This window comes from Trachypithecus francoisi, unplaced genomic scaffold (assembly GCF_009764315.1).
Source record: "Trachypithecus francoisi isolate TF-2019V2 unplaced genomic scaffold, Tfra_2.0 Lachesis_group2, whole genome shotgun sequence".
Taxonomy (NCBI): Eukaryota; Metazoa; Chordata; class Mammalia; order Primates; family Cercopithecidae; genus Trachypithecus; species Trachypithecus francoisi.
In genome coordinates, this window is record NW_022681465.1 from 112,799,513 (window position 1) to 112,814,253 (window position 14,741).

Consider the following 14,741-nt stretch of genomic DNA (forward strand, 5'->3'; position numbering starts at 1 on the left):
ATGGATTTTAAGCGTGGGCTTTCACATGGAGGCATTAACCCTTACTTTTGATCTTTCTAGCACATCAGAGCATTTTTTTTCTTTCCTAGGAAAGGGATGCAATTATCTCCCGAAGATGAATCAGAAAGCTGCTGGCAGCCTGGAAGCCGCAGCCCAACCCCATGTTAAGATGTTTGAGAAAATGTAGGGGAAATGTTCATCCAGAACATCAGGACAGTGAGCAGAAAGGGGGAGACATGAGGAAACGAGTGCAAAGAAACTGGGAGGAAAAACATCATGAATAGATGAAGCAAAACAGGCTCTGTTTTGTTCAGTGTGACTGGAAGCTATGTTTAACCTGTTCCCATAGCCTTTCCTGTCCTAAAGAGAACCTCTTCCAGAAAAGATAATATTCATTGTATTTAAATCTTTTCTGAAATGAAAAAGACCTTGAAAAATGCATTTACATCTCAAGAGCTGAAACGAAATATTGCCCTGTATTTGAAAGACAAGGCCAGGCGCAGTGGCTCATGCCTGTAATCCCAGCACTTTGGGAGGCCAAGGAAGGAGGACCACTTGAGCCCAGGAGTTTGAGACCAGCCTGGGCAACATAGTAAGACCACATCTCTACAAAAAATACAAAAATTAGCCGGGTGTGGTGGTTTGCGTGCCTGTAGTCCCAACTACTCAGAAGGCTGAGGTGAGAGGATCACTTGAGCCTGGGATATCCGGGCTGCAATGAGCCATGGTCATGCAACTGCATTCCAGCCTGGGTGACAAATCGAGTTACTATCTCAGTTAAAGAGACAGAAAGAGAGAGAGAGAGAGAGAGAGAGAGATCAAACTCATAGCCCCTTTTATGATTAACATTAATCATAAATATTTAGTAATTGGTAACGGGTAACAGGCATGATACTATCACTATTACTCTCTATCCCTGGGATGGAATATTATGCAGTCATTAATGCATTTAAAAATTATTTTAAAGAATACAATATATTTGAAATATAAAAAGTTAAAAAAAGCAAGATTCAAATTGTTCAGTGCCATCTACATTTTGTTAAAAATATATCTGGACAGAGAAAGATTGGAAGGAAATATACCACTTTTTCTTTTTTATATTTCCAGTTTTACAAATAGTCTATAATGATCATATATTACTTTCATAATAAGAAAACATATTTAACATTAAAAACATGTATTTGACAAAATTAGCTGGGCATGGTGGCGCATGCCTGTAACCCCAGTTACTTGGGAGGCTGAGGCCGGAGAATTGCTTGAACCCAGGAGGCAGAGGCTACGGTGAGCCGAGATCAAGCCATTGCACTCCCACCTGGGGAACAAGAGCAAAACTCCATCTCAAAAAAAAAAACAAAAACAAAAACAAACATGTATTTTAATAACTACTTCTTTTATATATTTATGCACTATCACATGAAATCAGAAAAAAAATCAAGGCTGCTAAGGAGCTAGGGTAAAAATCAACTCTGGGATATTTGGGACAATGAGTAACTGCTATCCCAGTCTTTCGAATACAATTACTCAAAATATAAACGTTCCCTCTATCACTTCCAAGATGAAGACATTTTATGGTCCTCCTCAAATCAGGTGGGAGGGGTAACAGCTGAACCCCTTCCCACAAGGCCTCCTCCCCCTTATCACCCTCACCTCCAAACCTTCACTGTACACACAGGCTTCTCGGGGTAACCAGAGGGGTGACGAGGCCTCAGTCAAGCAGAGAGCAGACATTCTGGGGTGTATTGGTCTGTTTCCACACTGCTATACAGAACTACTTGAGAATGGGTAATTTGTGAAGACGAGAGATTTAACTGACTCACAGTTACACAGGCTGTACAGGAATCATGACTGAGAGACCTCAGGAAACTTACAGTCATGGCAGAAGCAAAGGGGAAGCAAGCAAGTCTCATAATGGTGGAGCATGAGAGACAGCAAGGAGGAAAGTGCCACACTTTTAAACCATCAGATCTTGTGAGAACTCACTATCATGAGAACAACATGGAGGATTGGAAATCCGCCCCCATGATCCAATCACCTCCCACCAGATCACCCCTTGACATGTGGGGAATACAATTTGACATGAGATTTAGGTGAGGCACAGAGCCAAACCATATCACCAATGCATCAGAGGCTTGAAGAAGGAGGCAGGACAGACTGAAGGACATTAGTGCAAGCAAAGGGTATGCTAGGGGGCACTCGGACAGTCAATTGTGTCCCCCCACTACGAAGTGAGAAGAAGAGAGGCTGTGATCCTTTCCAACTAGCCTCCCTCTCTTCCTACTTTACTTTTGGGAGCAAAGTGGAAAACAGCATTGGATCTAGCAACTGAGAGACAACAGAACAGATGACTCAATGTCAAATCCAATCACATTTTTACCAGTTGTGTGAACCTAGGCACATCACCTGAATTTTCTGAGCCTCAGTTTCTTCCCCAGTAAGGTAGGAATAACAAGAGTTGTGAGGACTATATGAGGTGATGCATGTAACATGCTTACTTGTGCCAAACACATGGTTTTAAGCACTGAACAGCATTAGTTTTACTTAAACTTTTTATTTTGGAGTCAGGTGCAGTAGCTCATGCCTGTAATCCTAGCATTTTGGGAGGCTGAGGCAGGCTGATCACATGAGGACAGGAGTTTGAGATCAGCCTGGCCAACATGGAGAAATCTGTCTCTACTAAAAATACAAAAATTAGCCGGGCATGTTGGTACATGCTTGCAATCCCAGCTATTCGGGAGGCTGAGGCACGAGAATTGCTTGAACCTGGGAGGCGGAGGTTGCAGTGAACTGAGATGGCACCACTTCCCTCCAGCCTGGGCGAAAAAGTGAGCTCCGTCTCAAAAAAAAAAAAAAAAAAGAATAGTAGAAAGAATTCTCAAGTACTTCTACCCAGATCCCCCAAATGTTAACATTTTACCACTCTTACTTTATCCCTTTCCTTCTCCCTCCCCCATATATATGTTAAGTCTTAAACAACAAGGGTTCAAGCTACCTGAGTCCATTTACATGCAGATTTCTTCAACCAAAGGCTGATAAAATATAGAGCGTTGCGGGGATTCTAAACTTACTGATACAGAGAGTCAACTTTTTTCCTATATAGCCTGGTTCTGCAGGACCAACCCGAACTTGAGTATTTTGAGTGGATTTTGGTATATGCAGGGTTCTGGAACCCATCCCTTGCATCTATCAAGGGATGACAGGTGTGTGTGTGTGTGGGTGCATGTGCACGTGTGTGTATGTAGTTGAGCATTAGCTACCATTGACCTTAAAATTAGCATTTAAATTTATTAAAGTAATAAGTGTATACATTTTTTAAAAAGTAAATAATTGCCTTCCGGAAGGGCTTGTACCAAAGACTCTAGCCCTAGCACTACCCCTCTCCACCCCAGCACCATTCCCTAAATGGAATCATTTAAACTCTTTTAATTATGTCTATTTTCAGTTCTTCTTGTCATGACTCCATATTCCTAACAAGGTGCTTATACTGGTATTTTATGAGTTACTGATTTTAGACATTTATTCCACGACTTCCTGCAATGACAGATGAGGGTGTAGCTCATTCATATCATCCAGAAAGCCTCCCAAGGTAAGGATGGAGATAAGACAGCACATTCTTCCAAAATAGCCGCTTTTCAACAGCTATACAGAAAGATACTGTTATCTCAGTATCTCAAATATTAAAACCATGCTTAAAAGTTATTAGACTCTTGGCTGGGCACGGTGGCTCACGCCTGTAATCCCAGTGCTTTGGGAGGCCGAGGTGGGCGGATTACAAGGTCAGGAGTTCGAGACCAGACTGGCCAACATGGTGAAACCATGTCTCTACTAAAAACACAAGAAATTAGCCAGTCATGGTGGCAGGCGCCTGTAATCCCAGCTACTCGGGAGACTGAGGCAGGATAATTGCTTGAACCTGGGAGGAGGAGGCTGCAGTGAGCGAGACTACACCACTGCATTCCAGCCTGGGCAACAGAGCGAGAATCTGTCTCAAAAACAAAAAACAAACAAACAAACAAAAATTACTGGAGGTTAGGCATGGTGGCTCACGTCTGTAATCCTAGCACTTTGGGAGGCCAAGGTGGGTGGATCACTTGCAGTCAGGAGTTCAAGACCAGCCTGGCCAACATGGTGAAACCCTGTCTCTGGTAAAAATACAAAAATGAACCAGACATGGTGGCAGATGCCTGTAATCTCAGCTACAAGGGAGGCTGAGGCAGAAGAATCACTTGAACCTGGGAGGTGGAGGTTGCAGTGAGCTGAGATTGCCCCATGGCACTCCAGCCTGGGTGACAGGGTGAGACTATGTCTCAAAAAAAAAAAAAAAAAGTTCAGTTCACACCCACCTAGGATGGCTATTTTTTTAAAAAAGAAAGAAAATCAGTGTAAGTGTTGGTGACAATGTGGATAGTATCTCTTTATCATCAACCCCTTCTTCATAAGATGAGGACACTAGAGACCCCCTGCTGTCATGTGCACTTTTATTTTTATGTCATTAAAGTTGATAAAAGATATTCTCTTCTGTAATCATGATTAAGTCTTCTACGCTTTGTCTTTATAGTTAAAATCAAGTGTTTATACCACTGTGACTGTGTATATATTGTTTGCTACACTGTATAACTATTTTCCCAGATAGCCAAATCATGAGTGAATACCTATTCACAACTGCCTCAAAGAGAGTAAAATACCTAGCAATACAACTTACAAGGGATGTGAAGTACCTCTTCAAGGAGAACTACAAACCACTGCTCAACAAAATAAAACAGGAGGACACAAACAAATGGAAGAACATTCCATACTCATGGATAGAAAGAATCAATATTGTGAAAATGATCATACTGCCCAAGGTAATTTATAGATTCAATGCCATCCCCATTAAGCTACCAATGACTTTCTTCACAGAATTGGAAAAAACTGCTTTAAAGTTCGTATAGAACCGAAAAAGAGCCCACATTGCCAAGACAATCCTAAGCCAAAAGAACAAAGCTGGAGGCATGATGCTACCTGACTTCAAGCTATACTACAGTAGTATAGTCTACAGTACAGAAGGCTACAGTAACCAAAACAGCACAGTACTGGTACCAAAACAGAGATATAGACCAATGGAACAGAAAAGAGCCCTTGGAAATAATACGACACATCTACAACCATCTGATCTTTGACAAACCTGACAAAAACAAGAAATGGGGAAAGGATTCCCTATTTAATAAATGATGCTGGGGGCCGGGCGCGGTGGCTCAAGCCTGTAATCCCAGTACTTTGGGAGGCCGAGACGGGCGGATCACGAGGTCAGGAGATCGAGACCATCCTGGCTAACACAGTGAAACCCCGTCTCTACTAAAAAAAAAAATACAAAAAACTAGCCGGGCGTGGTGGCGGGCGCCTGTAGTCCCAGCTACTCGGGAGGCTGAGGCAGGAGAATGGCGTAAACCCGGGAGGCGGAGCTTGCAGTGAGCTGAGATCCGGCCACTGCACTCCAGCCTGGGCGACAGAGCGAGACTCCGTCTCAAAAAAATAAAAAAATAAAAAAAATAAAAAATAAATGATGCTGGGAAAACTGGCTAGCCACATGTAGAAAGCTGAAACTGGATCCCTTCCTTACACCTTATCAAAAATTAATTCAAGATGGATTAAAGACTTAAATGTTAGACCTAAAACAATAAACACCCTAGAAGAAAACCTAGGCAATACCATTCAGGCCATAGGCATGGGCAAGGACTTCATGACTAAAACAGCAAAAGCAACTGCAACAAAAGCTGAAATTGACAAATGGAATCTAATTAAACTAAAGAGCTTCTGCACAAAAGAAACTACCAGCAGAGTGAACAGGCAACCACAAAATGGGAGAAAATTTTTACAATCTACCCATCTGACAAAGGGTTAATATCCAGAATCTACAAATAACTTAAACAAATTTACAAGAAAAAAATCAAACAACCCCATCAAAAAGTGGGCAAAGGATATGAACAGACACTTCTCAAAAGAAGACATTTATGCAGCCAACAGACACATTAAAAAATGCTCATCATCACTGGCCATCAGAGAAATGCAAATCAAAACCACAATGAGATACCATCTCACACCAGTTAGAATGGCGATCATTAAAAAGTCAGGAAACAACAGGTGCTGGAGAGGATGTGGAGAAATAGGAACACTTTTACACTGTTGGTGAGAATGTAAACTAGTTCAACCACTGTGGAAGACAGTGTGGCAATTCCTCAAAGATCTAGACCTAGAAATACCATTTGACCCAGCCATTCCATTACTGGGCATACACCCAAAGGATGATAAATCATGCTGCTATAAAGACACATGCACACATATGTTTATTGTGGCACATTCACAATAGCAAAGACTTGGAACCAATCCAGATGTCCATCCATGATAGACTGGATTAAGAAAAGATGGCACATATACACCATGGAATACTATGCAGCCATAAAAGAGGATGAGTTCATGTCCTTTGTAGGGACATGAATGAAGCTGGAAACCATCATTGTGAGCAAACTATAACAAGGACAGAAAACCAAACGCCGCATGTTCTCACTCATAGGTGGGAATTGAACAATGAGAACACCTGGACAGAGGGTGGGGAACATCACACACCGGGGTCTGTCGTGGGGTGGGGGGAGCGGGGAGGGATAGCATTAGGAGATATACCTAATGTAAATGACAAGTTAATGGGTACAGCACACCAACATGACATGTGTATACATATGTAACAAACTTGCATGTTGTGCACATGTACCCTAGAACTTAAGGTAAAATAAAAAATAAATAAATAAATAACTGTTTTCCTTTTTGAACAGCCTTTTCCCCAACTGGGGCATTTTTGTCTTCCCTTTCACCCCCGTGCAATTTTTCTGCCTTTGTTGCTTACTTAAGTTGTTCTAAATGCCTAAGGATAGTATCAAATCTTTGTAATCCCCTTTTACCTCCTCTGTTCTAATTCTGATTGGCTATTTGCTGGGAATGCTGCTCTCCTGTAGTCTGAGACCTTATTCTGTGATTCTCCCAAGGGATTCAGTTGTATGTGTCACATCCCAAATCTTAGTCTTCACTTCCTCTATCTGTTGGTGTGCACCACTTAAGAAAGGAGAAAGCATATACAGAAGGCAAATTTTTTAGTTCTTACATATCTGACGATGTCTTTATTCTAACCTAACACTTATTTGATAGGTTTTTCGGTATAGAATTCTAAATTGAGACTAACTATCCTTCAAAAATCTGAAGGCATTTCTCCTGTTTTCTAGTTCCCAGAGTTATCAAGAGAAAATCTGAAGCCATCCTGATTCCTGGGTTTTATTGGTGACATTTCCCACCCCTTCTCTTTAGAAACACATGGGATTTATTCTTTTTCTATGGTACTCTAACATTTCACTATTATTTGCCTTGTTCTGAGTCTATTTTTATGTAATGTTTTAAGTACTTAGTTAGCTCTCTACATATGGAAACTCATGTTGTTCAGTTTGGGGAAATTTTCTTGGATTGCTTTCTTGATGATTTCCTCCTGTAGCCCCACTGTCCTCTCTTTCTGAAACTTTTCTTGGTCAGATGATAGACCTCGTCCTCTTTCTCTTTCTTTTCTTTCTTTCCTTTCTCTTTCTCTTTTTATTTCTTCTTTCTTTCTTCCTTCCTTCCTTCCTTTCTTCTTTCTCTCTCTCTCCCTTACTTTCTTTCTTTCCTCTTCTTTCTCTGTCTTCTTTCTTTTTTTCTTTCCCCCCTCCCTTCCTTCCTTCTTTCTTCTTCCTTCCTTCTTTCCTTCCCTCCCTCCCTTCTTTCTCTCATTTTTTGCTTCTCGTTCCCTCCCTCCCTTCCTTCCTCCCTCCCTCCCTTCCTCTCTCTCTCTTTCTCTCCTTCCTTCCTTTCTTCCTTCCTTCTATCCTTCCTCCCTTCCTTCTTTCTTCACCAGTGTGACTCACCATACCTGTTAGATATTTTAAATCCATCCTTCATGTTTCTTATTTTTTCTCATTGTTTTCTCCCTCTTTTGTGGAGAGGGCTGTACTTACTCAAAGACAACTTTATTTTTATTATCAAACTCTTCTTTTGAGGTTATCTACTTCAAGTTTCTCATATCTGCTCTAAATTTTAAAATTTCAAAGGCCTTCTCTTGTTCTCTGATTGTTTCTTTTGTTTTTAGAGACTGAGTCTCACTCACTCTATCACCCAGGCTAGAGTGCAGTGGCATGATTTTGGCTCACTGCAACCTCTGCCTCCTGGGTTCAAGTGATTCTCCTGCCTCAACCTCCTGAGTAGCTGGGATTACAGGCATGCACCACCATGGCCGGCTAATTTTTGTATTAGGGCTGGTCTCAAACTCCTGACCTCAAGTAATCCACCCATATTTGCCTCCCAAAGTGCTGGGATTACAGGCATGAGCCACTGCACCCAGCCTGATGGTATCTCTTTTATAATATCTTGTTCTTAGGCTGGGTGTAGTGGCTCATTCCTGTAATCCCAGCACTTTGGGAGGACGAGGCAGGCCAATCACAAGTTAGGAGTTTGAGACCAGCCTGGCCAATATGGTGAAACCCCTTCTTTACTAAAAATACAAAAAATTGGCTGTGCATAGTGGCAGGCGCCTGTAATCCCAGCTACTCAGGAGGCTGAGGCAGGAGAATTGCTTGAACCCAGGAACTGAAGGTTGCAGTGAGCCGAGATTGCGCCATTGCGCTCCAGCCCAGGTGACAGAGTGAGACTCGAACCGCCCCCACCCCCCGAAAAAAAAGAAAAAATCCTGTTCTTATTATGTGGTTGAAATATTGAACCTATTATATTGAATGATAGTTTTTTTTTTCTCCTTACATTGTCTGTTTCCTTCAAATTTTGATACTTCTGTTTATTTGTTTAGTTTAGTTTTGATCTTTCACATTAAAAGCTTCCCTCAAATGTCACATATTTGATGGTCATTTTTGAGAGCTCATATTTGAGAGTGAGGGACTAAAAAGATGTTTGGAAGCTCTGAGCATGTGGCTGGGGCATTTGGATAGGAAACTTCACTGGAAGCTAATCTGAGGGCCATTTGGAGAGAGTCCCTGACAGGTCTGGCTTCAAGCTATCTGGGAATGGAGCAAGAGGGCGGGGAAATCCCATCTCCAGCATCCATGACATCCCCGTGTAGTCAGGATGGCACCTTCACCTCGACTCTACCTGGTGTCCTCTCCAGAGGAAAAAAGTGCCATTGTCTGCTGGGATGGCACGGGGCAGTCACATTTCTGAGAGGAGTAGGGGAGAGGAAGTGGGAACATCACTGCTTCTCAAACAGACTTTAAAAAATGTGTGACAACTTTATTCAAATGCATCTCACATACCATGTTATCATCCATTTAAAGTGTGCAATTCAGGGGTTTTAGCTTATTCACAAGGTCGAACAACTATCACCACAATAAATTTCAAACATTTCTTCATGCCCAAAAGAAACCCTATACCAATTAACAGTTACTCTTAACTTTCCCCTCCTCCCAAATGTCCCCTCCTCCTTCAGCCCCAGGCAACCACCAATCTACTCTTAGTTTGTGGATTTGCCTGTCCTAGACATTTCATATAAATTGGATAATGTGATTGTGTGTGCTCTTTTGTGACTGGTTTCTTTCACTTAACATGATGTTTTTGTTTTTTCTTTCTTTTTTTTTGAGATGGAATTTTGCTCTTGTCACCCAGTTTGGAGTACAATGGCACAATCTAAGCTCACTGCAACCTCTGCCTCCCGGGTTCAAGTGATTCTCCTGCCTCAGACTCCCGAGTAGCTGGGATTACAGTTGTCCACCACCACACCTGGCTAATTTTTGTATTTTTTGTAGAGACAGGGTTTTGCCATGTTGGCCAGGCTGGTCTTGAACTCCTGACCTCAGGTGAACTCACCTGCCTCAGCCTCCCAATGTGCTGGGATTACAGGCGTGAGCCACCATGTCAGGCCTTAACATAATGTTTTTCAAAGTTTATCTTTGTTGTAGTATGTACGAGGACTTCATTTCCTTTTGTTGCCAAACAATATCTCATTGTCTTAATATATCACATTTTATTTGTTCGTTCATCAGCTGATGGACATTTAGGTTTCCTTTTTTGGACTATGAGCATTGATGTGCAACTTTGTGTGTGTACATATAGTTTCATTTATTTGGGGTATAGCTAGGAACAGAACCTCTGAGTCATATGGCAACTCTCTGTTTAAGCCTTTGAGGCTTAAACCAAAATATTTTTCAAAGCACCTGCACCATTTCACTTTTCCACCAGCAATTTATGAGTGTTTTAATTTCTCCACATGCTCTTCAACATGTTTTTGTCTGTCTTTTTTATCATAGCCATCCTAGTTGGTGTGAAATGATATCTCTTTGTAGTTTTGACTTGCCTTTCCCTAAATGACTAATCATGAGCTTCTTTTTTTTTTTTTTTTTTTTGAGACAAAGTCTGGCTCTATCGCCCAGGCTAGAGTGCAGTAGCACAATCTCAGGTCACTGCAACCTCCACCTCCCAGGCTCAAGCAATCCTCCCACCTCAGCCTCCTGAGTAGCTGGGGCTACAGGTGCACACCACGACACCTGACTAATTTTTGTTTTTGTAGAGACATGGTTTTGCCGTGTTGCCCAGGTTTGTCTCAAATTTCTGAGCTCAAGTGATCTGCCCATCTTGGCCTCTCAAAGTGCTGGGATTACAGGTGTGAGCCACTGCACCCAGCTGAGCATCTTTTCTTGTACTTATTGACCATTTATATATCTTCCCTGGAGAAATGTCTATTCAGATCCTTTGCCCATTTTAACACAAGCCCCTTATCAGATACATGATTTGTAAAAATCTTCTCCCATTTTGTTGTCTTTCCATTTTCTTCTGGTGTCCTTTGAAGCACAAAAGTTTTCAATTTTTATTTAGCACAAGTATCTATTTTTTCTGTTATTGCTTTTACTTTGGGTGTTATATCTAGCAAACCATTGGCTAATCCATGGGCAAGAAGATTTATGCCTATGTTATCTTCTAAAAGTTTTATCATTTTATCTCTTACATTAAGGTCTTTAATCCTTTTGAGTTAATTTTTGTATACGGAATGAAGTAGAGGTTTAAATTCTTTTGCACATGGATATCCAGTTGTCCCAACCCCATTTTTTGAAAAGAGTGTTCTTTCCCTCATTGAATTGTCTTAGCACCTATGTTGAAAATCTGTTGACCATAAATATGAGGGTTTGTGTCTGGACCCTGCATTCTATTCCATTGTTCTATCTTTTTGTCCTCGTGCCAGTATCACACTGTCTTGATTAACATGGCTTTGTAAGTAAGTTTTGATATCAGGAAATGTGAGTCCCCCAAAAAGCCAGCTGGGATTTTGATAAGAATTGTGCTGTATCTGTAGATCAATGTGGGGAGTATTGCCATCTTAATAACATTAAATCTTCTGATCCATGAAAATGGTATGTCTTTCCATTTATTTAATGTCTTTGACTTCTTTGATATAACTTCTTTAATGTCTTCAAGCAATGATTTTGTTTCCAAAATATGTTTTCCCCTTCTTTTGTTAAATTTCTTCCAAAGTGTTGAATTATTTTGGATGCCATTATAAATAAAATTGTTTTTAGAATTACATTTCATATAATTTATTGTTATCACATAGGAGTATTTTTTTTTTTTGTATATTGATCTTGAGTATTGCAAGACTCAAGTCTCGCTGAACTCATTTATTAGTTCTAATTGTATATAGAATCTTAGGATTTTCTGAACACAAGATCATGTCTTCTACAAGTAGATACAGTTTTATTTCTTTCTTTCCAATCTGAATCCCTTTTATTTCATCTTCTTACCTAATTGCCCTGGTGGTTACAAAGTTGAATAGAAGTAGTGAGAGTGGAAATCCCTGTCTTGTTCCTAATCTTAGGGAGAAAGCTTTCAGTCGTTCAGCATTAAGTATGATGTCCACCTTGGGAAAAAAAGAATTTTAATCAGTTCTTATTTTAATTGCCTTTTTACCCCTAGTTCTAAGATAGCAATGCTACCAATTTCTGAGCATTTTAGGGCTTCTGGATTGTTGGCTGGATGGTTTTAAGCTGTCTCCACTGCAAGCTTAGAATTCTGTTTTCTTTAATAAAATATTAATGAAATGATGATAACTATGATACTGATAACCATAGAACTTTGAAAAAAATTGTATAAATTTAAGGGGTGCAAGTGCAGTTCTGTTACATGGAAATACTGGGGAATGGTGAAGTCTAAGCCTTTAGTGTAACTATTACCCCAAAAATGTACATTGCACCCACTGAGTAATTTCTCATTTCTCACCCCTCACCCCCACACTCTTCTAAGTCTTCAAAGTCTATTTTTCTATACTCTATGTCCATGTCTACACAGTACTTAGCTCAACCATAGGATTTTAACTTCAAGATATCAGACTAACCACACATTTTTCTGTCCAGGTGAGGGATGAGAAATTACTCAATAGGTACAATGCACATTTTTTTGGGTAATGGTTACACTAAAGACTGGATCTAAATTAAATTGGCAGTTAAGTGAACTGTAAAATAGTATAAACCACAATTGTGAAGAGAACTGGGGTGATTTCATCAGTAGACCAGAATTTTCAGCTGATTTCAAGAAGACAGAAAGTAGACGGAGGGGTTTCTGATGAAAATATGTATCAAACACGTGCATTTAGGTTTTTCTTTTTTTTATTTTCCTTTGAGATAGAGTCTTACTCTGTTGCCCAGGCTGGAGTGCAGTGGTGGAGTCTCAGCTCACTGCAACCTCCACCTCCCGGATTCAAGCAGTTCTCCTGCCTCAGCCTTCCAAATAGTGGAATTACAGGTGCACGCCACCATGCCCAGCTAATGTTTTTGTATTTTTCTTTTTTAATAGAGATGGGGTTTCACAGTATTGGCCTGGCTGGTCTTGACCTCCTGACCTCAGATGATCCACTTTGGCCTCCCAAAGTGCTGGAATTACAGGCATGAACCACCACGCTTGGCCCAAGCATCTCCTTTTACTTGTTTCTAAAATATATTTTTTAATGGCATAAAACCATGAGGACAGGGAGTCCCACATTCCAGAGAATCCCAGTCTATCACTCACAAAGTAAGATGTATCCAATTTGGTTTGAACGGCTTGGGTCAGTTTTGTGTCCTCAGCTTCCATGACCTCAGGTCCTGGTGAATCTACACTCTAGGGAGGTGGAGACACACCAAGGACAGCAGGAAGAGCTGGGAGTCTCTTTCTGTTCCTGCTTTCTCTCCCAAGGCTTTTTAGGTGAATCATGGAGCCTCCTGGAGCCTGGCAGTCCCTTTGCTAAAATGAGGATAAAAACATCTGTCCTCTCTCCTTCAGGGGTGTAGTTGTTGGACTAAACTGAGATCAGAAGTAGGTATAATCTAGAAATTCTCATTATCAGACTTTAAATGTTAAAATCATCTCCCTTTAACATTCAAATTACAACTATGGCATGGAATGGCCTGCCCAGATTAGCAGATGAGCTTCGTAGTCTAATACAGCCCTCCCCTTAACTCTCCTGCTGTGGAAGTCAGTCCTCATAATTCCACTACTGTGGCACGTGATGGGACACTGTCCACTGACCACAGGGCCTTTCCCACAGTGTAAAATGTGATGTGTTCACCACTGTTTAACTGCCATTAGCAACTCCCACGAAGGAGGATCTGCCTTCTCTAACATGTCACTCAGCATGGGTGCCCCAGGTACAAATCATGTAGTGCCAGCAGGTTGGTGGTGGCTAGAAGTGGTGTTCCAGCATCAGTCCCCCTCTCCTGTCCACCAGTCCTGGCACAGCACCCAGGTCAACAGTAAAAATCCTACAGGTAAATTGTATCTGGGATACAATGTAAATTGTGAATTCTTTGTCCTCTATTTTTTCAGCCCATCCTCCATCCATGCAACATGCTCCAATATCCTGCTGATAGGTGTGGTGGGTTGAGCAACGAACCGCCATAGAGTTTAATGTCCTAATCCCTAGAATCTATGAATATGTTACCCTACAGGCCAAATTAATTTTGCAGCTGTGATTAAATGAAGGATTTTTGAAATGGAAGATCATCCAGATGGGTCCACTGGCATCACAAAGGTCCTCAAGAGTGAGGCAGGAGAGTCAGAGGGAGAGAAGGAAGCAGAGGGAGAGAGAGACATGTGACAACAGAAGTGTGGCAGTGGGGAGAAGGGGGCAGCGAGGGAGAGAGAGGGAGAGACAGATATTTGAAGATGGATGAAGGGGCCACCAGTCAAGGAATGCAGATGGCCTCTAAAAGCTAGAAAGGGTAAGGAAACAGATTGTCCCCTGGAACCCCCAAAAGGAATGCAGTCTTGCTGAGACTCTGGTTTTAGCCACATAGAACTCAATTTGGACTTCTGACCTCCTGAACTGTAAGAGAATAAATCAGTGTTTTTTAAGCCACTAATTTGTGGTGGTTTTGTTTGTGGTAACAAGCAGCAATAGAAAACTAATAAAGTAGGAGTGAAAACTGGATCATCTGCTTTGAAAAGCTGTTTGGTGGCATCTCCAGAAGCTGAACATATGCCTACATTATGACTCACAATTCCTCTCCTAGGTATGTACCCGACAGAAATATGTATATATGGTCACCAAAAGACATCTATTTTAATATTCATAGCAGCATTATTTGTAATGTCCCAAACCTGAGAATTACCCAAATGTCTATCAGTAGTAGAATGAATAAGTAATTGAGGCACAATCACACAATAGAATACTATACAGCAAAAGGAATAAACAGACGACAGCCACACACAGTATGCATCTCTTAAAC